Here is a 21972-nt window from a genome sequence, read left to right as displayed (position 1 = left end):
TGAACAACATGCGTTATCGCTGGCTTCATTTCGCTTCTTCAGCACATTTTTATATTTTTAAGTGTACAGCTGCTTAGCTTGCATAAATTGACATTTATACTGGCTATATTTAGAAAACGCAAAACATAGGGCTTATTTCGTCTTGTAGACAGAAGCTAAAGTCCTATAGATGCTTACATCATATATTAAAACATAGTTCAAATAGGGTGGTTAGAAGGTATGCACACGTTTACACATAGTGAGAGTGACTAAATCAAGCTGGGTACATGCTGGTTGGTCATAAGGGATTCTTCAGTCGTTTATCAACAATAGCGTGAGGTTAGTGAGTGTATTTTATATCATCGCTGTAACCTCAGGCCCTAGGATTAGTCGCGCTTTAACATGCTCGAGTGTGGCATAAGTATTCCGAGCAATAACTACAATTTAAAGTAAACTAAGTAATGGTAACGTTAACAATCTATTATCAATATAGTTTTGAGTTCAACAACAAGTTTGTTTCTTTTTAGGCATTCACAGGACATTCCTAGGTACTTACAGGGTTAATAATACGTTGAGTGGGTTAACAGTCATTATTCAAGCTAGGACAACAACATTATCATCATATTAGGGTTAGGTTGTCGGTATGTAATAGGTTAGCAAGTTTAGTTAGAACATATCTGGTCTATTAATGACACTGTACGAGGTTCTGAGATATGTGAGTTAGTTAAAACATAATATAGATTAATCATTAAATTAGCTCTGGTTAGGTCACTGATGAGTAAATGCAATCTGCTAAAATTCGATTTAACATAAAATTAACTTCGACATGTGTATATTAATATTGCCTCTTTTGGTGCCGGCAAGCTGGGTACGGCTGTAAGTCCTGAGGGGGACATGGGTACCTCACTCGAGGGCACATGGCACTGTCAGCCAATGCCTCGGCTCGGCAGAGCCATTCCGTCCCTGGAGGATCCTGCTTTCTTCTCGGTGCGTCTTTGCAGCCGATCAAGCTGTGGATTTCTTCTGGCTGCTTGTTTGTCCCGCTGTGTGTGTGAGTTGTGTGCTCGGGTCCCGTCTGTGGTCCGGTAGCAACTCTCTTGCGGATTGCGTTCCCGCTCCGGGTTCCGTGTACGGCCTGCTGCATTTGTGGCAGCATCGGTTGCAGAGGCAGCTATTCGGCGGGGACGAGGTAAGTCCTCCCTCCAGCCCCAGGCTGGGGTGAAGGCCGACATCCGTAAGCCACTGACCCGAACTCTTCTGTGGGTCGTGTCTTTCCCGCAGTAGGAGTGACTGGGGAATCTGATGATCTGCCGCCGTCTGTGGTGGCCGTCTCTCCGTCCATGCGGGCGATGCCTCCGGGTCACGCCCTTAGTGGCTCCCGGCCCGGGTGGGCTAGTATCATGAAGTGCAGGCTTGCCAATGCGTTTAAGGCCCGAGTGGGTCCTCTGCCCTCTCCTTTTTCCGCCGCCTTGCTTTCGGTTTCGGGGCTGTAGCTGGCTAGACCCCAGGACGTTCTCCAGGTTGGCCCATAGCTGGTTAAAGTGCTCATGCAGCCGCTGTAGCATGCGGTCCACAGAGCACAGGGCTGGGGTACTCCACTCCTGTGTCGTGTCTTCAGGCCTTGCTTCCGTCGCCATTTTGAGTTGCTCGGGTGGGCCCTGGGTTAGGTCAGGGTGCTTGTGTCGTGTCACTTGATTTGGGTAATCGAGTTGTTGGGTAAAGACTGGGATAACCCCCGCCGGTCCAGTGGGGGGGGAGGGAGGCAGGGAGGGGGATTGCATGTTCGAATTACCAGTGCACAGAGAGATCGGCCGCCTCTCTCTCGGACCGGTGTAGTAGGCCGCAACGGTGTCTCTCCGGGCTCCCGCGGCTAATCTGCTCGTTAGAGTCTTGGAGCGTGTCGCTGTGTTCCCCCTGGGCGTTATGCTGCCCATCGGTGGCATTGTTGGCAGAGTTGCCGAAGATAAAGTCACTTTTTCCCGTTTTCCACGAGGAGCTCGGGACACACACGTCTGTTCCCCTTGCCCATCAGGCTCCGCCCCCTCTTAAAAAATATTTTACTCATCTACAAAAGTGAATTTAAAAAAAACCTGCCAAGTAGATTAAACATGTTGTCCTGAGTTTAAAAATACCCAGTTTTTACATGCTTTTTTGCAAGTTATAGGGCTATAAGTACAAGCAGGGCCGCCACCAGAAATTTTGGGGCCCCTAATTCAGCTCCGGGTCTGGGCCCCCGGGGCCCGCCTCCAAATACCGCCCACTGGGTCCACACACAGACACAAACGCACACACTGATACAAAATGATACAGATACATACTAACAGACACACATACTGAAACAGACATACACACATACAGGCATACATACTGACACACACATAGTGAGACATACACACAGGCATACATAGTGACAGACAGACACATACTAACATACATACAGACACACTTGCAAGAGGTCATAAAGACACATACATACAGACACCGACATACATACATACACACACACACACATTCATACATACAGACATCCATACACACATACATTCATAATGGCATACAGACATACATGCATACAGACTGACATACATGCATATATACAGACATACTGACAGACATACATGCATACAGACATCCATACACACATACACACAGACCTACGTTCATAATGATATGCAGACATACATTTATACTGACATACAGACATACATATATAATGACATACAGACATACATATATACATACAGACAGACATACATGTATGCATACAGACATACACAAACATACATAGACAGACATACGTAGACATACATGCATGCAGTCAGACAGACATAGACATACACACATACATGCATACATACAGACATACATACATAGACATACATGCATACAGACATACATGCATACAGACATATACATACAGACAGACATACACACAGACATGCATGCAGACATACACACATAGACATACATGCATACATACATACATACATACATAGACATACGGACAGACATACATGCATGCAGACAGACATACATACACATACATGCATCCAGACACAGACATACACGCATACAGACAGGCAGACATAGACATACAGACAGACATGCATGCATCCAGACAGACATAAATACATACATAGACATACATGCATCCAGACACAGACAGACACATACATGCATACAGACACACAGACACACATACATCCAGACAGATATGCATGCATCCAGACAGACATACATACAGACATACACATACATACAGACATACATACAGACATACATACATACACACATAGACATACATGCAGACATACATACATACACACATAGACATACATGCAGACATACATACATACACACATAGACATACATGCATACAGACATACACACATACACATACAGACATACATACACATACATGCATACAGACATACATACACATACATGCATACAGACATACATACACATACATGCATACAGACATACATACACATACATGCATACAGACATACACATGCAGTCAGACATGCATACATACATAGACATACATGCATGCATACAGACATACACATACAGATACATGCATACAGACAGACATAGAAATACACACAGACAGACATGCATCCAGACATACACACATACACATACATGCATACAGACATACACATACAGACAGACATGCATGCATCCAGACAGACATACATACACATACAGACAGGCATGCATACATACATAGACATACATGCATGCAGACACACATACATACAGACAGACAGACATAGAAATACACACAGACAGACATGCATCCAGACAGACATACATACATATGCATACAGACATACACATACAGACAGACATACACACATACATAGACATACATGCATACAGACATACACAGACAGACATACATACATACATACATAGACATACATGCATACAGACATACACGCATGCACACACACAGCTCATTTTCCAGCCACCCTCCTGTCTCTTACCTTTTCTTTGCAGGAGGGTGGCTGGGGATAATGAGAGTCGGCGCGCCTCCCTCTTCACTGCCTGGCTCTCCCTCTTCACGGCTGGACGCGCGCTCCTCCCGCGCGGAGTGTGCTGGGAGGAAGTGACCACTTCCTCCCAGCAGCACTTGCGGCTGCTTTTTTTTTAAGGGGCCCGGTCGCGCTATACAACGGCCACAGCGCTGACCGGGTCCTTGAAGGAGGGGGCTCATCGGGTGGCCCTAAGTGTGTGGGCCACCCGATGGGCCCCACACGTGGGGCCCGGGCGGCCGGGCCCCCCAGGGCCGCCGGGCCCGTGACAACTGTTATGGTTGTCACCCCCTGATGGCGGCCCTGAGTACAAGTAGGTCATTGCTGTTTCAAAATATAGATTTTTAAAACGTATCAATAATTATAACAGTTATCTGTCATAAATCTCTGAATCACACCTCCCATGTACATATTTTTTTGAAAGTAGACAACCCACTTAGTCACAAACACTGGCGAAAGTTAGCATTTATATTTGTTTGTGTGTTAAAAATGCAAAAAACAATTATGAACGCTAACTTTTGCCAGTGTTTGTGACTAAGTGGGTACTAAAAAAGACTGAACATACCCCATTTGCAACACCTTGGGTTGTCTTCTTTTGCAAATGGTATGCCATCATGGGGGTAATTCTCATTCCTGGACTACCATACGCTCTGAAAGGCAACATAACCAACCTGGCAAATTGAAAAAATGAAAAATCAAGCCTTATATTTGACCCTGTAACTTTCAAAAACACTATAAAACCTGAACATGGGGGTACTGTTCTACTCAGGAGACTTCGCTGAACACAAATATCAGTGTTTCAAAACAGTAAAACGTATCACAACAATATCATCAGTGAAAGTGCCGTTTGTGTATGAAAAATTCAAAATTCACTTTCACTGACAATATGACAGGATATGTTTTACGGTTTTGAAACACTAATATTTCTGTTCAGCGAAGTCTCCCGAGTAAAACAGTACCCCCCATGTACATTCAGGAAGTCCCCTTGCAGGCAGATACTTGGACACATATTGCGGCCATGTGACCACTCTGTTAGGGCCTAATTTGCTGAGGGGGGACTGTCGGGCTGTCAGGCACTCCCCCCAGATTCGGAGCAATGCTGATCGCCAGCGGGGGAACGGCGGCGATCGGGTAAGTAATTATGACGGTTCAGGACCGTCATCAGTCCTGAAGGGAATTTTCTGATGACGGTCCTGAGCCGTCATCGGTCGTAAGGGGTTAAAGTGTTTAGACAGTTAGTCAGTTGCGTCTATTTACTTTGCTATTCAGAGGTTTCAGGGGCTTCAAGCGATCGATTGTTTGGGTATCGCCTCACACCCGATAGAATATAGTGGTGGGGGATGGCGGTACCCGTTCGCTATTCATTGGCGGCGCTATTCTGCTTCTGAGAATGACGTTAAAGAAAGCAGTGTTTGAGGTCTGTACGTTTGAGTGGGAAGAGTAGATAGGAAGGAAAGGGAAGGAGGGAAGTGAGAGCTGGGAAAAAGAAACAAGGGGGGAGGGGAAAGGTATGCAACGTCAACCAGTCATGCACATGTGCTGTCTCGGCAGTATGCGGTGTGAGCGGTCTTTCGTTTAGTTAGCTACATGTAATCGGTCCATGGGTACCAGGTCGAGGTACATTTGTCTGAGTGGCCTCTCAGTGCTGCAATCATCTTTTCTGCACTGTAGATTTCCTCTACTTTTGTGACCCATTGCTATTGTACTCCTGGGCATTCCTGGGTGGGCACTCCTGACGGTTTCCAAAGGGTAGGGATAAATGTCTTAGCTGTGGTGAAAAATTGTTTAGTTAATGATTTCTTACATGCAGCTATGCTTATGTTTGTGTGGTTCAAAAGCATAGGGAGCGGCTGAAGGGGTAGATCAGAATCTGTGATCTTGCATAGGGTGGTATGCACCATTTTCCTGAACGTTGCTATCTGTGGGCAAGTCCACCATATGTGCAGTCCGGTACCTAGGTCGCCGGGACATTGCCATTCATGCGGTGCAAGACACCGGGAGTTTTGTACCATCATGTTAAGAGTTTGTAACTAGTCTCCTGGGTTTTTGTGTTAATCAAGTTTTTATGGGTCAGTATATATATATATATATATCTATATCTTTTCCCATGCCTGGTCTGTGAGGTTTGTCCCCGTCTCCTCCTCCTCCTCCTCCTCCTCCTCCTCCTCCTCCTCCTATCTAGAGGTGAATTTAGAAGGGGCCCTGTCCAGCATTGACACTCGTCATGTAAGGTGGGGATAATTGTTTTAATCACTACACTTCTGTTGCAATTTGCAAAATAAAAAAAGACCACACACACACACACTACCACAGAAACTGAGTTTTTTCGGTGTTGAGGAAAGTAATGGTTAAATATATTTTTTTGTTTCAGTATAATTAATACCACATTAATAGGACAGCACTACACAGGGCAGCTGGACCACTACCATAAGCACAAGGTAGAATTCTGTAGAACCATCTCAAGATTGTATCCAGCATATCATCAACATTATCATCTTATTGTATTTTACCCACCTTATATTTAATAATTTTGATATCATGATATGATTGTCGGTATATTTATACTGGCAGACATTTTGTGTTAAGACAGAAACTAAAAGTGTATAATGTTAGTCACCATCAGAACAGAGGTGACTATTTTGTATTACAATGCTAAGGCAGACAAAAAAAAATTTCTCTCTGTAACTCTATTCATTCAAGTCTGAGCTAAGGAATGCAACTTATGTAAACAAGACATGAGATAATACATGATGTCTACAGCAGGGGGGGTTGAATGAAATGAATACACACACACTATCCGCATATAACTTACTATTGGGGGGCGGGACCTGGCTGCCAAACTGAAAGGCTGCATGCAGTGCGGGCTCTGTACAAAAAGTGACAATTAACGCCTAAAAACAGTATTTTGAAAGCAAACAAACAGCTAGATTTGCGCTGATACCTACCTGCAAGCTATTCTGCTACAGCACAAGGGTTTCCAGGCGTCCGACAAGCAGATTGAGCCCACAGCGCCACTAAGGCCTACCTCTAGGCGAGAGCCTGGGAGAAGCGACCGATCTCCTTACTGCCTCTCCGATTAGAACAAGCTGACGTTATACGGGTCCCTGCTCCCACCCCTGCCGGTGGGGGTTATCCTGACACCATCACCACAGCCAAGCTTCATCCCTGACAAGCACATCGTCTTAAAGCAAAGACATAGAGGGGTACAATCTGCCTCAAAATGGCGGCTACTGCACCAGCTGCAGACACACTGAACCGACTGCAGACACTCGAGCAGCGCCTGGACGACCTCCTCGAAAAACTTCTGGAAGAGAATCCAAAACAAAGGGGCACAGACCCAGAGGAAGCTGCTACACCCTACACGACCGCATTACTCACTGCCGGAAAAACCACCTGGAGTGGCTGGCAAGACGCCTGGGAAACGGAGACCAGGGAAACTGAGACCAGCGAAGCGGAGAAGGCGGCCCATAAAATCCGAGGCTCGCATCTGCCTTCCTGGGCTGAGGGCCCGAAATGGAAACACCCTGCTGCTTACCCCACATGCCCGGACGGGACTTTTCCATCACACAACCGCCCGGTACCTCGCTTGCGGTGCTGAAAGTGCTGAAAGTGACCGGAGCGGTGGAAAGTGCACGAGGGCCCTTGAGAAGGCCTGGGGCCGGCAGAGTGGCCAAAATTGGATGCAGCCCCTAGACCAACCTGCTGGCAGCTTCCCGATCGTGGGTATAGGATGAACGCATAAACACACTCCTGGACAGTACCACAGCGTGCACACCGGGACTTACTCACAAGTAGCTCTAAACAGGCAGAAACATGTTGCCTCCTGAATGTTACCAGCAATGCCAGCAATGCCATAAATGTATATTCTGCTTTTGTTTTACTAGAAAAGTATGATTTTTCTCTTTTTTCAGTCCAATGGTCTATTTCTTAACATGCCTAGCTTGATGCAGACGCCCCAAAAGCCTAGTGGTTTACAACTTTTAAGCCTCCTACATATATGTCTTGCCGAACCCTGCAGAATACGCGGTCTTTAGCCTTTATGTATGTTTAGCCTGAAATAATTTAATCTAAGAGTATGCTAGCTCTAAGACACACTTTTCATGGTAGTACTCCTTTATTATCAACCAATATGTCTTATTTTCACCTCGCTTTTACCTAACTAGTACAGGCTATAACTTAAGACATAAGTACCTAACCTGCATTTACAAACAAAAAAATGGTGCCATTCTTGCATGCCATAATACTGTATTCACTGTATTACTGTTTTAGCTTGTATATGCTGTTGTGGCGATACGAGCTTGTTTATGTTACTCATGCACTGCAAAAATAAAGATTGACAAAAAAAAAAAATATATATATATATATATAACTTACTATTATATTAATCATATATAATTAGTACTATGTTAATAATATAGAATATCCATGGATATAATATCAATGAAAACATGTCATATTTTTTACTAATGTTAGTGGAATATGTGTAATCTTAACAACAGTTTCACACAAGAAAACCAGACAGGATCACCAAATGACAGATAACACTAAGTAATTAATTTTACTTTCTAAAAACGGAATCTTACAAAGTTCCATTGTAAGGAAGGGTGAAATTAAGGCTACATGTGTCAGAAATCTAAATTTAAAGGTATACGCCATACACCAAGTCTGGCTGAAACCAAAGAAAACCTTTGAAAAGTGACATGTCTGTGATGGACGGTTAGCCATAAAGATAACCAAGATGACTTCAAAAGCATCACGAAATTCAGTTAACCCATTATACAAAAAGGTAAATGGACCCACTGACAAGAATTTTAAATTAATATTTATTATCCCATAAATATCCTCACATGATGCAAGTGTTACCGTCTTTTCCATACTCTGTGTAACCTGGGCATATTTTTTCACCTTTATGTATTTGCCTTTATGCTTTTGTATAACCAGCCATAATCTATATATTTGGCTTGCTTACTTACTTAATGACTATTCTCTGTGAGTTCTGTCAATTCTCACCACTTTTACCAATATTTACCCAAATGAGTGCTTTCTTTGACTAACTTCTACCTCATCAGTACATATATTGTCCACTCTTCAGCTTTATTGCAGGCCCATATGACTGTAATGTCTTTTTCTCTTATAGCCAGAGTTAAATGTTAATTTGCCACAAAATGGCATACGACTCACTTTGATTCCAACCTCACCTTCACACCCCACATTCCGTCAATCGTCAAATCCTGCCGCTTACATATCAACAACAAAGCTCGCATCCACCCCCACCTAAAACTGATGCTTCTATGGTGCTCGACCATGCCTCTATCATGTATCGTCTTAATTACTGCAATTTGCTTCACAATGGGCTTACGCACTCACAGCTCGCCTTACTACAGTCTATCGTGAAGCAAGGCTCATTTTTATTTCCTTTCTCGCCTGCCCCCTCTGTCGATATCCCGTACAGCCTGTACATTGATGTACAATAAGATATAGGGTTTAATTTAAAATTCTGGCGCTCTCATACAAATCTCTTGATAACACTGCTCCTATGTATCTATCCTCACTAATACACAAACATATCCCATTTAGTTCTCTTCACTCTGCCCCACTCCTCTTACAAAGTAAGGTTGTTTGAAAAGGGCCTTCAGCATCTTCTGTTCCTGTGTGTCAAACTCATCATGCTCTACCTACTGTTCGTTCACCTTTTGTACAGCGCTGAAGAATTTGTTGGCACTTCATAAATAATAAATATTTAATCGAAATAAAAACAAAAATGTTGATTGTACAGGAAATATTTTAAATAATTTTCCCAACAATGAAGTTACAGATAGGAAAACAGTGTAAATAAATTACATTTCTTAATATTGCTTTTACAGACATAACTAGTATTACATATATTCTCATATTGTAAATTTACTCAAATTGTGCCTGCATTGCAATGGCAGCTAATTTGTCTCGGGACTCACACAGATAAATGCATACATATACACAATGATGCATGCACACAAATTTAACCACAAATACATGAAAGCTTGCAGGCACACAATTACTGATACAGACACGCAGTTCAAGTGTGTATCTGCATGTGTGTTCCAGTCTGAGCATTTCTGGCAGAGTTAAAATGGGTATCTGATCATTCATATCTGAGTGAGTATGCTTGTATTTGTTTATGTTAAAGCATGAATGTGTGTGTGTATTTCTGTTTCTGGGAGCGCGTGTATGCAGGATAGCTGCTTGTGTTGCAGCGATCTGCACTGTAAACCACACAGGGCCAGCCAGGGAGATCTTTAAATCTCCCTGTTGGGATGTATTGCTGCAAGGGATCCCACCTGGCTCTGATGTCTGGGACCCAAAAGGACTACAACTGCAGGCATAATTAATTTGCATTCAACACCTTTCTCCTGCAAATGTCAAGATCTTGTGTACTCTATTCTGGAGTATGGAAATATACACTTGAAGTTGTATGTAGACGATTGCCGTAGCGAAGAGGTTAATGGATCAGTGGCGTTAGCCTACTTTTATCAAAGTCACTCCAGCTACTGATGCCTGTGGCTCCCATGATGGCCCAACCTTGTATAATCCAAACAGATTTGGATTGTTACATAGAAAACTAAACAATTGTCAGCTTTGGAGAGATATAAATATTTCAGCACAATAGATGTCAGACACCAAATTCACATACATTAAATACAATTATGCACAAACATTTCCTTTCAAACATTGGAGGTTCCTGTTCAGAGGAACATTATCTCTAAACAAAAGTGAAATTACCATCACTGTGTGAAAAATAAGTCACCGTCTGTTCTAAACAGATAAAGGGGAAGCTGGCACGTGAAAACTTTTATTTTTTCCATTTAAATTTTTTTTTAAAATGAAACAAAAGCTTGCCATTACCTGTCACGCACACAGTCATATGCAAGATGTATTCATGTGCTTAGTTAATTTTTCATTTTTGGCAAAATTACACTAGTCTGCGGATCAGTGAAAACAAATCTATTTTTAGTTTTCAGAGACTTTTTTTAACTCTCTCTTTGAATTGCTATGAAAGCTGTGAAATTCAGTCATCTTGTATGTCTGTCCTTACGCTAATGACCATGCATGGTATTCTCGTTAGATAGAGAAGGTATATTCCCAAATAGGCACCAGGCCGGTGCACTTTGTGACTGACTACAACTGAAGACGTCTGCGTGGTGAAACACGTTTTGATTTACCCTCATTACTTTATTGTTTCTATGTTTTTATTTCTATGCTTTGTTTTTAGATTAATAAATATTGAAGAGCTTTGGAAACCACTTCTAATGTGTTGTGGAATTGAAATGCTAAACCCAGTGTCGAGCCAGCTTACTAGAATCTTTATCACGTGATTAGTTCCAAGGAACCGTGACTAGTTCTATTCAGTCTATACGGTTCACACTATGAAAATGTATTCTAACGTAGAAGTCTACACTGCCATTTAGTCTGCTTAAAAGTAGGAGAGAATGTCTGGACAGTCCTACAAGCGCTACACGCTAGAGCCAAGTGCATTTCTGGCTCGTCTATATCTGGGTTTCCCCATTTTCTTCCTTTGCATCTCCAAAAACACTTGAGGCTGTAATCGCTGCCAAATGTATTTCAACCAAGTACTGAGTTATGGTTATGGGACTGAGCAGGGCTGGCCCAAAGCATTTTGCTGCCTGGGTCAAAGGATGAAATGCTTCCCCCTCATCCCCAACAAAACCACACCAAGCAAAACATGCCCACATCCATTATGTTATGCAGTGTGTGTAGTGATGCAATGTCTGTGTAGTGGATGCAGAGTGTGTATTTGTGCATTGCATGCAGTGTGTGTGGTGAATGCATTATGGGTCTGTGTAGTGGATGCAGTGTTTGGATAGCGGATACAGGGTGTGTGCATAGCGGATGCAGGGTGTGGGTGCGCGGGTGTGTAGTGGATGCCGTGTGTGTGTGCGCGTGTGTATAGTGGATGCAGTGTGCGTGTGTATAGTGGATGCAGTGTGCGTGTGTATAGTGGATGCAGTGTGCGTGTGTATAGTGGATGCAGTGTGCGTGTGTATAGTGGATGCAGTGTGCGTGTGTATGTATGTATAGTAGATGCAGTGTGCGTGTGTATGTATATATAGTGGATGCAGTGTGTGTGTATAGTGGATGTGGTGTGTGTGTGTGTGTGTGTGTGTGTGTGTGTGTGTGTGTATGTGTATATAGTGGATGCAGCGTGTGTGTGTATGTGTATATAGTGGATGCAGCGTGTGTGTGTATGTGTATATAGTGGATGCAGCGTGTGTGTGTATGTGTATATAGTGGATGCAGCGTGTGTGTGTATGTGTATATAGTGGATGCAGCGTGTGTGTATGTGTATATAGTGGATGCAGCGTGTGTGTGTATGTGTATATAGTGGATGCAGCGCGTGTGTGTATGTGTATATAGTGGATGCAGCGTGTGTGTGTGTGTGTGTATGTGTATATAGTGGATGCAGCGTGTGTGTGTATGTGTATATAGTGGATGCAGCGTGTGTGTGTGTATGTGTATATAGTGGATGCAGCGTGTGTGTGTGTGTGTGTGTGTATATAGTGGATGCAGCGTGTGTGTGTGTATGTGTATATAGTGGATGCAGCGTGTGTGTGTATGTGTATATAGTGGATGCAGCGTGTGTGTATGTGTATATAGTGGATGCAGCGTGTGTGTATGTGTATATAGTGGATGCAGCGTGTGTGTGTATGTGTATATAGTGGATGCAGCGTGTGTGTGTGTGTGTGTATATATGTGTATATAGTGGACGCAGCGTGTGTGTGTGTATGTGTATATAGTGGATGCAGCGTGTGCGTGTGTATGTGTATATAGTGGACGCAGCGTGTATGTGTATATAGTGGATGCAGTGTCTGTGTTAGTGTAGTGCATAGAGTGTGTGTTTGTGATGTTGTAGTGTGTTTATGGTGATAAATTAAATGTGGGGGTGAGCAGTTTTTTGTTTTTTTTAATGTTTCACTTATCCACTCCCCCTCACCTTTCCCTGCCTCTTACTTGTGGGCAGGGAGGTAGGATACGTGATTCCCTGGTGGTCCAGTGGAGCTGGAGGGCAGTGAAGAGGGGGCCCGAAGAGTAATCTTACACCTCCAGCAGCAGCAAGTACTCTTCTCTCTTGAGCCCCGAGAGCGTTGCCGTGGGATGCCATGGGTATGTGCCATGCCTACCCATGGTAATGCTCTCGTGGCTCGCGACATAAGAGTACTGGCTGCTTGGAACTGCACATATCTATAGCGGTATCAGGCATCATGAAAAATATGGAAAAAACAGAAGGGTCAGAATACTTTCTGAATGCACTGCATTATTTATTTATTAATAAAATATTATACCAGGCAAGATACACTGAGATTTCTCTTGTTTTCAAGTATGTCCTGGGTCCACAAAACATTACATTGAAACAATAGGGTACAATAAAATACAAAAACAATATTAATACACAACATATACAAAATTGAACATAGAACAGGTAGGAATATATATTCAACCATGACAGGTGCATTCTGTTTTGAGATATGTAGAGAGGGATCTCTTAAAGGACTTTAGGCTTGGGGAAAATTTGAAAGTGTGCGGGAGGTTGTTCCATAATTGCGGTGCTCTGTAGGAAAATGAGGATCGGGCCGCTTTCTTTTTGTATTGAGGTAGACTAAATAAAGTGCTGATACTGGATCGGAGGTTATAGGAGGTATATATGTCTTGCCTTGCACTCTGAACAAATTATTGTTATATAAAAGTTAGTTTAAGTCTTACTTGTATTTGGGGTGGACGTGGTTCCCTTTTGACAGTTTAGTGGTGCAGATATCTGTTGTTGGTGTAATACTCTGAAATTAAAAAATATATATATTTTTTTAATGTTAAGCACAAATAATATATTCACAAATTAAACAAAAGTGCCACAACAATACTAGTGTAGATAGTGAAAAATTACATTACATTATGATAATGCCGTTTTTTTCTATTCTCAAAATTACCCATACGCATAAGTGCCATAGTCGTTATTAAAGATCCAACAGCAACTATAAGAATTCTTACATTAGTTGGAATAGGTCTAAATCAGGAGGTCTGCACCAGCTACACTGGGGTTGTTTATGTACATGGAATATTTGGTTGTGGGAGAAAGTATAGGATTCAGAGGTAACAAAGCACCAATTTTAAGCTACATAAGGGCAGAATGCATCCAGCAGGATCTAAGTTTTAAATCATTGCTCACTTGATTTCATGCCCACGCAAGATCATTTTAAGTACTATTTACCCGCTGGAAATGCTAGCAGCCAGCATGCAAGTACCGTATTTATCGGTGTATAACATGCACCGGCGTATAACACGCACCTCATTTTAAGAAGGAAATTCCAGGAAATTTCCCCCCCTCCCATAGTATTCCCCCCTCATCCCATAGTGTCCCCCCCCTTTCCATAGTATTCTCCACCCCCTCCCATAGTGTTCCCCCCCCTTTCCATAGTATTCTCCACCCCCTCCCATAGTGTTCCCCCCCCTCAGTATACTCCACCCCCGCCCATAGTGTTCACCCCCTCATCCCATAGTGTCCCCCCCTTTCCATAGTATTCTCCACCCCCTCCCATAGTATTCTCCACCCCCTCCCATAGTATTCTCACCCCCTCCCATAGTGTTCCCCCACCCTCCCATAGTGTTCCCCCACTCTCCCACAGTGTCCCCTAGTGCACTCTCCCTCCCCTTGTCCCATATTTACTTACCTGTCTTGAAGCGTGGGCCGGCTTCACAGCGCGCACCGCGGTACTGGAACTTCAATTTCAGGTTCTGGTTTCCGGCGGGACTGAAAGGAAGTGTGCACACTGAGCTGAGTGCGCACTTCCTTTCAGTCCCGCCGGAAACCGGAACCTGAAATTGAAGTTCCAGTACCGCGGTGCGCGCTGAACACCGGCCCATGCTTCAAGACAGGTAAGTAAATATGGTATATCAGCATATAACACGCACACATCATTTTCCCCCTATTTTCAGGGAGAAAAAGCGTGTGTTATACGCCGATAAATACGGTAGTTAAATAACCCGCGGCAAACGCAAGGGTTAATTACGTGGGGCTAGCCAGTGCTGGCTAGCCAGCCGCCAGTTAAATAGCTAAAATGAAATAAATACAAAGCTCATGGGGGGTAGGGAGGGGGAGGGTCAATAACACCACCACAACACAAGAAGAGAGGTTAAACACCTTCCTATGCTCCCACTGGCCATGCGGAGGGTGGGGGCATGTTGCCAAACTTGTTAAAACTAGCAACTGGGCATCCATTGTTGCCCAGTCACTAAAACCAATATAAAATATCGGAGCACTTAAACAGTAATTTTAAGGGTTACTCCAACCACTATTTCTACTTCGGTGATTTGGTCATAGTGGTAGGAGCCTGTATGTGCAGGGTTTCTGCTTCAAATGCTACATAAAGTTTTGGTCGCAGAATAGGAGCTATCCTTCCTAAATAGGAAAATAGAGAGATATGGTATGCATTCCATGTGACATGAGCCCAGTGAATCAATCTGATATGTGTAATTACTAAATTAGGTATGCCTGTAAGCTGACCCTACATCTTTTCCACAACACGGCTCCAGTATACATTTTTCTTGGGCTCCTGTTTTCTGCAAACACGCTGCATGTTGATGTGCTGTATGCCATTTGGGCATCATGTCAGACACGAAACACAGCTTCTCAGCACATTCCAATGTGTCACCTGCGCGACTTAGCACATGTTTTGGTATTGCAATTATGGCCTAACCAATGAGGATTTAAACAGTCCTCTTTCCTCTACTATTCCATCTTCTGATATCCTTTGACCTTTGGTTAAATTACTTTCTATAATCCATAGATCTCATCTTGTTTCTAACCACTACTACACTTGTTAATCCTGGTCATGCGAAGAGCATATACTGGGCCTTAAGATGACCAGGATTAACAAGGGTTTTACTCTTTTATAGATACACCCTTGTGTAGCCCTGTCACTAAAGCTCTGTATGTTGGGTCACAAGAAATCCTAAATGTACTTTTGGAAAACAGCAGTGTACAAATACTCGTATCTCAGTAACATACCAGGTTTACACAAATATTCGATATGTGCGAGAAAAAGAGATTTAAAAAAACAAAACAAAAAAAACCGGAAAAAATTATAATCAAATATGGTACCAGTTTTGACAATGAAACAGCAATAAAATGGCCTTGTGAAAATACTTAAAATGGTACAAGTTAAGCAGCCAAAGTTGCCTTTTGCAATTGATATGGCATTATGAGATGATCTAAAACAATGTCACTAATGGATTTGATCTTTATATAGATAGATGGAGAGATAGATGGTTGTATAAGCAGACACTCATTCTCTAAAACAAACATTACAGTGCATTTCAACAAGAAAGGCTGCTTCAACAAGACATTAATAGATGGCTAATTTTTGCAAGAGCCAAAAATCAATATGTAAGTCCCACACAACCTACGCAAGTGTTTCCTGCTGAGCAAAAGGGTACAGCAATAAGCGCAGCAGAGTAAGATCTAATTAAAACCAATATGGGCACCTTGTATAATATTATCAAACTGATCTCAGGGACTGGCAATATACCCCAGGGATATTAATAATCAAGGAAAGCACAGTCATAATTAATAAATCGGCATTGTTACAATATGCAAGGTCAAAATATATTGGAAATACAATATTAGCATATATTTAATTATTGATGTACATTTTGCATGATTGATTAATAAGTTCCAACAGAAACTGTTGCGAATAATATTGACGGGTAATTGGAAACAATATTAATGTGGATAATTAATACAGACACAGGGAAATGAAGTCTGTCCATGAGTGATAGAATCTGACCTGAAAAAGAATATAATTAAAGATTCACAGAATTTTTATTCAGTTCATTTGAAATGACATACAAACTGTAAAATGATAACTGGCCTGATGTATTCAGAACTATAGACGTTTGAGAAGGAAATAAAGAGAGAGTCACACTGGATCTAGGAACTAGATGAACTCGTCACCTCGGAACCTTCATACTTGCCATAAGACTGGATGGGGTAGCACAAATGCTGGCCTATCTGGGTGATTTTTGGATATGTTGGTCACCCAGATCGGGGCACTCCGAGAATGTAACTTTTGTGGGGTTTCTATGGATTTTGGGGGTACTTTCGGGATGTTTATATATTTACATTTTTACAATCTTTTTACAAATTTACATTTTTACAATCTTGGGCTATATTGGTGAACCTAGATCACATATGTATCATGATAAGAATGTATGCTAAAAAAAAACAAGAATAGAGTCTAAATATTAAAATTGTTATTGAAAGGAAACCACTTATTCACTCTGTACTGTAGTTACAATTCTGCAAAAGGTTGGTAAGTAGGAATCTGTGCTGCAATTAAAAAATAAAATCTATATTTTTTTAAAGCCTCATTTTCAGTCGAGGGATAAATTCCGTAGAATAAAGAGCAATATCCCTATGTGCAATTGTACATGGAAGCGTTACCATTACTTCTTCATGGCAATATCTCCCTATGGGGACATCAAGTGAGTTAGCCAGGCAACAGATGTCAATGAGTGGATCTTCTTTTCCATAATTATAATGTAGCTGAATCAACCAGAGACTTCTTTGTCAAACAAAGGATCATCAAGTGAAACACCCTCTCAGGTTATATGGGTTAGTATTAAAACGTATGATTGCATCTACACATTTATAGTACAAAAAAGGTATTAATTGTGGCGCAAAAAGTCTTCAAGAGGAACAATCGATATGGAAATTAATGGAATGTTTCTGCTATGTGTATACACACTTAAAATATCTTGCCGATCTACCTCAAGTGAACAGCGGACAAGTTTAAGAGTGATTATGGTATCTTACTATGTTCTGACCGATTTCTTTTTACACTGTTATCTGTACTTTTTTTGTTTTTCCTGTGCCGGTTTTATCATAATTTGTACTGTCAGGCTTTTATATGGTCATAAAGGGGTATTGCTAGGGTGAAAAAATACCCTAAATGTTCCTAAAACCCTCACCCTGGCACCCCTCTAAACCTACCCAACTCTACCCCTAACACACCTCTTGACACATTTACAGTTATACACACATAAATACAAGCACAGACACACAAAGAAGCAAAATTGGTTTGTAAAACCTAGTTTGGATCCACACAAATACTTTAAATGTATTCTGCCCTATTCTACACCATAGATAAGGATGTGTTTGCACTGGTGTCTTATATTCAAGATTGCCATCTACTTAGCTACTTTGCAAAAGCATCTTATCCATAAATCTCTGTACTTAACTGAAAAGTCGTTTTTGTTTAGATAATATTTAATTTCATAAATTAAAAAGGAATATATATATTTATTTATTTTTTCATTTATTGCTGCTTGTTTATTTTCAGACATCTGTAGGATCGAACCTTGGTGAACTCAACTTAATTGCTGATGTGTCAGTCAGTCCTGCCACAAGACTGCTTTCACAAAATGAAACTAACATGTGGAAAGGATGTGTTAAAATGGAAAGTAACAAGGCCATGCGAACGATCAGTCTTACTGGAAATCATATAGTGAATTTGTCACTAAATAAGCCAATCTTTAAAAATAGAAACAGAACATATGGTACGCCATTACACTATATCTACCGGTTACTTATGACAAACATATTTCATACATCCCTTCTTTATATTAGCCTACCCGTACATTGTGTATAGGACAGTACGGTTAGGACACAAATTAAAATGAGTTAGTTTACTTGGTTATTCTATAATTAATTTTGCACTTATTCATGGCAACCAAAGTTTAAATATAAAACTGTAGTTCCCATGTAGGACAAATCCATAAACCCTGTAGTAAAATGACACTATGTTGAAGAAGTTGAAGACTTCCAGAGTAAACACACTGTCCTGTAAGAGCGGTTTGAAAATGAAATCATATATTATAGGTGCTGTGTAAGTCACAACCAGGGGAGTTGTCGGTAGGAATGCAGAAACAAAAAGTGATTTAACTTCTTAATGGCAGCTAATTGAGCAGTGAGACTATACCACTTCATTAAGCTAAAGTTGTTTTGCTGCTTATAGTATCCCTTTAAACATTGACAAAATATCCTCAAAATACAGACGTGTAGAATTTAAATTCAAAAAAGCAAATATATTTAGAAAAGCCTAGATAAAAAATGTTGCATTTCAGAGGGATACTACAGGCATCAAAACAACTTTAGCTTAATGAAGCCCTTTTGGTGTATGGATCACACCAACGCAGTCTCACTGTTCAATTCTCTGCCACTTAGGAGTTCATTCTTTCTGTTAATGCAAATCTACCCACACTTACCCTGGCTGCAACAAACACAGCCTGCATGAAAAAAAAATGGTTTCGTTTTCAATCAGATGTTAACTTAAACCATAATCACACACAGGATCCTGCAGACACTAGCAGGCTATTTATTAACAGAGCAGAAGTTAAAACAAAAATACTAAAATTAAACCAACTGTACAGTAAAGGAAGGTGAAATGCTAGATCTCCCTTTAACCCCTTAAGGACCAAACTTCTGCAATAAAAGGGAATCATGACATGTCACACATGTCATGTGTCCTTAAGGGGTTAAAGAAAGTGTTTAGGGAGGCTGTGTAAATCACATGCAGGAAGGTGCATTTAACACCTAAATGGCAGAGAGACACCAGGGGCATGATCTATACACCAAACAAACTGCTTCATTAAGCTAAAGTTGTTTTGGTGACTGTAGAATCCATTTAGTTTAAATTTATTTTACTTATTTGTATAGTGCATGTACAGAGCTCTAGAACCACCACTTAAATAATTCTAGATATACAAATCCACTCTACGAAAGCATAATAAACTGTTTTGCCATGAGGTACCTGGGTAAAAGGTAAGAATTAATGTCACCAGTAAAGCCTGTTACAAAACATGTTCATGGTGTTACAATTGGTATCATACATCACTATAAAACATTCCCACTATTATTTAAGGTTTTTATTTTTATTTTATTTTTTAATGCCACTCTGGATAATTATCTAATATTCTGCAGTGTAGGTCAACACAGAAATTATTCTGTAATTTACGCTCTTAAACCACTTTACCTTATTGATACAGCAACAAGTGTAGAACCATTGGTTGACATAACTACATCAATCACAGCTGACCTTGCAATAACAGCTGTGGCCGAACTCTATGAGTAAAGTAGTTCATTATATCATGGATACAAAGTTGAGCCATCACTAATTTAGCTTGTTATTCAGGCAGGGAATATGCTTCCACTGCAAACCCAAGCATAAGGGGAAGCATTAGAATTTTGTGCAACATTGTGACAAGCAAGAGATTGATTTCCTTTATGGTGTTTCATTGCCAAAAACCTTGACCTCATGCAATCAAAAATTAAAAAAAATAAACAAAATGCACTGCGGAGGGTGCAGAAACTTTAGCCCAAACAAAAGGAGTCATGAGAGGATCAGACAAGACAAAAGTTGTCCAGAACTCATTTGACAGTATGTAGAAGCAATCCAGCACGCAGTACTGCAGTCAACACCTATCCTATAGAAAAATCGAAATATAGGATAGAGGTATCACTGATCCTTAGAATGGCCTGGCCATTAAAACCATGCCAAAAGACAAGTGAAATGATAAAGAGAAAGACAATGAGAGACAGCGCAAGGTCAAAGAAAACCTGAAAATTGAATAGTCAAGACAAGCCAGATCGAGAGAATGGCACAAGAATTAGCTGATATTTTTATATTTTTGAGGTACAAATATATTTCTTGTGGCGAACATAACTTCGACCACGGGCTCCTGGAAGAGCCTGCTTGCCAGCCTCCTGCCTCAGGACTATGGGCCCTGCAAAATACACTTTAAAAGGCTCTGTTCGTGTGATTTAGGATTATATTGTTCGGGAACTGAACAACTGCACTAACCAGAGACCACCCGTGTGCTTGTTAAGCCAAATTGACACCTTGTAACGAGTTCCACCGTAGTGTTCTAATTGTTCGTCTGGGTGGCCGCAACTCGTATTAACAATCACGAGGTGGCGGCCAACTTGTTTGCACGAACGCAGGTAGCGGTGTTTGGTTATCAAGTTAATGGAACTGAAATCGGACACGGATACTCCCGAACACACCGCCGGACTTCCATCATCGCCTGCGTTCGGTTCTATAAAACTTAGAAGGGCACTGTTCGGTGGAATCGTTCCCACGAACAAGGTGAAGAAGCTACACGTTAACTATGGATTCAGTTTGGTATTTTATGCACTCTTACACTCCCGAAAGAGACCGACTGTTGGCACCGATTTCATGGAACTGTTTTAGGCATAGGACCATGTGCGGTTGGTCAAATAATTGACTTTCATAGAAAAACCGAACCACTAAACCGATCTGGGTGATTTTTGGATATGTTGGTCACCCAGATCGGGGCTCTCCGAGAATGTAACTTTTGTGGGGTTTCTATGGATTTTGGGGGTACTTTCGGGATGTTTCTATATTGTATGTTTTTGTACCTGAGAGATAATTTACATTGTTTGCTTTTCGGATAATTATCTCTCAGGCACAAAGGATCATGGGAGGGATTTCCCAGTATTCTTGTACTGGAAACCCCTTGCAGGGGCTTTTGCATAAAAGGCCATGTGTGGCCTCCAATAAAACAGGTCACTCCCAGCATTCAGTATCGACTTATGTCAGTGGGGGAAAGCTACACTTGCTATAATCACTTTCTATACTGCTCTTTTGGATTGCTATACAGCTATACTCTCTTGGAGGAGAGGTCTTCCCACTGGGAGCTGGATCCAGGTGTTTCCCTCCAACCTGAAGCTATGCTACTGCAGGTTACCGTGCTCACTCTAACCTGAATTAGACGCCTACTCAAAAGCAGCCAAGTCACTAATCCCTACACTCTGGTAATCTATAGATGCTCCTACCCTAAAGCAGTGGATAGACAGGCTGAAGGATATATCTGCAGATGCAAT

General features: G+C 41.6%; 1 protein-coding gene across 3 annotated transcripts in view; it reads right to left on the bottom strand.

Moving 5' to 3' along the window:
* The window catches only part of MARCHF8 (membrane associated ring-CH-type finger 8), a 315603-nt gene that overhangs the window by 200725 nt on the left and 92906 nt on the right, over positions 1 to 21972 (bottom strand). For 2 of the 3 annotated variants that reach the window (XM_063435261.1, XM_063435264.1), the window contains exon 2: positions 13779 to 13849. The exons of the other annotated variant lie outside the window; for it this stretch is intronic. The gene's annotated coding sequence lies outside the window, so the exon portion shown is untranslated. The remainder of the gene's footprint in view (positions 1 to 13778; positions 13850 to 21972) is intronic. 3 annotated transcript variants of the gene reach the window in all.

This window comes from Pelobates fuscus, chromosome 10 (genome assembly GCF_036172605.1).
Source record: "Pelobates fuscus isolate aPelFus1 chromosome 10, aPelFus1.pri, whole genome shotgun sequence".
Classification (NCBI taxonomy): Eukaryota; Metazoa; Chordata; class Amphibia; order Anura; family Pelobatidae; genus Pelobates; species Pelobates fuscus.
This window is presented reverse-complemented; position numbering and strand designations above follow the sequence as displayed.